The sequence below is a fragment of the Peromyscus leucopus genome, chromosome 7 (genome assembly GCF_004664715.2).
Source record: "Peromyscus leucopus breed LL Stock chromosome 7, UCI_PerLeu_2.1, whole genome shotgun sequence".
NCBI lineage: Eukaryota > Metazoa > Chordata > Mammalia > Rodentia > Cricetidae > Peromyscus > Peromyscus leucopus.
This window is the reverse complement of record NC_051069.1, coordinates 34,275,197-34,278,626: the sequence shown is the minus strand read 5'-3', so window position 1 is coordinate 34,278,626 and position 3,430 is coordinate 34,275,197. Positions and strand designations below refer to the sequence as shown.

The following is a 3,430-nucleotide window of genomic DNA, read 5'->3' as shown; positions in this document are numbered from 1 at the left end:
CATAAGCAAAGAAAAATAATACTACATTAGAAATGTCATCATATTTCTTTTTAGGTGGAAGGTATATTAAAAAGTGTAATAAGCTTGAAATCAAGAGTCCAAAGGTTCACAAACTTTCTTTAAGAATCCTGTATCATTATGTAAACTATTATTCTCATGAGCTTCAATATTATGCTTGCAATAGTGTATTTTAGCAAAAAAATTGCTTGTTTATATTTCCAAGGTAAACATCAAACATGTAGTGAGACAATGTTCTGTGCAACCACAAGTACACTTGCAGTAGGTCATAAACAATGGCCAATGTAGAAATATGTACTAAATACCTATTTGACTATTAATTAAATAAATACATATTTAATTAAACATCTACTTAATACCTATTAAATAAATACTGGCATTAGAAGGTAAAAACATTCTTGTCCAGTAGAGGATCGAAAGACAAGAACACAGAGACACAAAGAGGATTTCATATTTCAATTCAAATGGCAAATATGGCCAGTTATCCACATAGGCATGCAGACAACTTTATTTTAATTAATATGAGAAAACTTTTCAATATCTCCAATGATAATGTCTATAATGACAAACAACAAAAAGAAGAACTACTTAATACTATTCTAAAAGAAGTACAATAATAAAAGTATCAACTTTACACACAATGAGAAAACAAAATATATATAAAAGAAAATGATGAAAACCAGATAATTTCCAATTTCAATGAATACGAAAAGTGTAGGAGTCCAGCTCTAACCTGTCAAAGGGTTCTTGGGGGGAGCAGAGAGGAATGAGGAAGTAGTAGATAGAAATATAGGCATAGATGGAGAGAAAGACAGAGACACAGGATAGCTTTGGGAGGCCGTGGGTCAATACCCAGTTGCCTTGAGATTTATTCTAATGGACTTTTTATACACTACTAAGGGGAGAGGCAAAAGACCTTGCCCTTTCAAGATCAAAGCACAAAATACAGCCAAGTGTAGACCCTTCAAAACACCTGGTAAACACGCTCCTGGCCAAATCATCCTACTATGCAAGCCCTGTTGGGTAAAGCAAGGTCAGACTTCTGACCTTGAGTAAGACCTTATTAAGGAGCCTCTGTGGGCCCCCACAGAAAAAAAAAAAAAAACTGATGTTAATATATTTTAAACAAAACATACTAAATGTAATATACTATGATAAAATATATTAAATACAAAAATATATCAAAAATAGCAAACATACTCTCCCCATGGTTTACCTACAGGCTCAGAGAGATTCAGTGTCTGATCAATACATTCTCCTGCTCAAGGTTTTTCTCACAGCCACTTTAACATCTTTGTTCCTCAAGCTGTAGATTAAAGGGTTCATCATGGGAACCACATATTTTTTCTATAAAAAATAGAAGAGAATTTTCCCTCATCCATAGATACAGCTGAGGTAGGTTTGAGATACATGAATGCACCTGATCCAAAGAATAGACAAACAGCAAGCATATGGGAACTGCAGGTGCTGAAGGCTTTGGACCTGCTTTCAGTGGATCTTATTTTGAGGATGTTGGAGAGGATGAAGCCATAAGAGGTAAAGATATTAACTGTGGGCACAATGATGTCTTTTCCTGTTACAATGAACAGCTCTATCTCATTGGCATAGGTGCTGGTGCAGGAGAGCTGCAGTAAGGGAGGACATCACAGAAGTAGTGGTTGATGGTTTTCCCATCATAGAAGGTCAGTCTCAGGATGAATCCAGTGTGGATCATGGCACCAGAAAACCCCATCAAATATGAACCAAGCATTAGATAGGAACACACCTTAGGAGACAAGGCAACATTATACAAGAGTGGATTGTAGATAGCTACATAGCGATCATAGGCCATTGAAGTCAGAACACAACATTCAGAAATGGCAAAAAAAAAAAAAAAAGGAAGTAGATCTGGGTCATACATCCCATGTAGGAGACAACATTCCTTTTTGTTGTATAAAGTTCATCAGCATTTTGGGTGTAAACACAGAAGAATAATAGCAATGAATGCAAGACAAGTTAAACAGGAAAAAATACATGGGTGTGTGGAGTTGAGAATTCCACACAATCAGAATGATCAAAGTCAAATTCCCCAATGAAATGATCATGTATATTACCAGAAAATGGAGGAACCATGGTATTTTAAGGTTAGGTTGCTCTGTTATCCCTAAGAGAACGAATTTAGTTAGAAAAAAATCATTTTCAAAAGCCATTCTTCTTCCAGAGAATCTGTCGAGTTGGAAAAATAAGTGATATTTCACAGGGAAAGAAAGGAATTTAAAAACACATCTTCCCCTTCAAATTTCAGTTTCTTGTTTGAGTGTCAAAAAACAAATAGCTTCAAAGTCTTGAGCCCACCTTTCAAGCTACCAGTATAAGTAACAGCATTGTCTTCCTCAATTAGCATCTCAGAGGTTGAATACATTAAAGAGTCTCACTAGTACACCTCAGAGTTTAGCCCAGTGACCTAATATGCTAATTTGACAACTTGAAAATTCAAGATCAAAAGATAAATTCGGTGCACAAGGACACAATTATCCTTCTTTCTTCTAATCCTTTCTTTATTGCTTCTGTCTGTTCTTGATACAGGGAAATGTTTTAGCAATCTGGTGGTAATCTATATCCACCAGTGTACTTAGAATCATAAGCAGTATTTTCAATATCAAGAAGAAGAAATTGAGTCTGTGACTGGTTATGATGTAGCCAGTGTCACAAAAATTCTTAAGTCTAGAGAAATTGCCATGTGTAATGGAAATGAAGCACATTGAAAAAGAATATTGCAACTTTCATGTCTACAGACTCTGACCATTCTCTGTAAACCTAAGACATTTTTCTCTGAATTTCTCTTGAACCTTAAAATTGCTTTTCATAGATAGAAAAGTGCATATTATTAATTGGTGGACTCATTTTGATACAATGCCACTATGAAAATATAAAAACAAAAATAATAACAACAGGAAAACCTCACTTTAGAAGAAACACTGCGTCATCTCTTCTATTAACATTTATATTCTCATAAATGGACAAAGAATGTTGGTTGTTGGAACTAGGGGAAAGAAAAAGACCCCAGGGAAGAAAGTTTAATTTTGCAAAATAAAAAAGTGTTTAGAAATCTAATGTTCAACATATTAACATCGGTTGATGATGATTTGGTAAGAAAATTTACCATATCTTCTCATTATAGGTATTACTACACAAACACACAAATGTGTGTCAACATATAGGAGAGACATATGTAAATAGCCTCAATGACATGACGCATGATTTCATCCAGGATATGTGGTCAAAATGAGTATTATGCATCAAAAACCCTTTTACATAGTATTTCTTTCTCAGTAAATGTTTTCAATAAAATTTGTGATTTTAGTATGAATAGATTTTAAAACTTACCTTATTTTAGAGAGAAATCTTATGGACCCCTTTCGTTGGTAAATGT

The 3,430-nt window shown here is 34.3% G+C and overlaps 1 pseudogene; it reads right to left on the bottom strand.

The window, feature by feature from the left end:
- Positions 1-1,263: 1,263 nt before the first annotated feature.
- LOC114687614 lies at positions 1,264-2,207 on the bottom strand (annotated as a pseudogene).
- Positions 2,208-3,430: the final 1,223 nt, after the last annotated feature.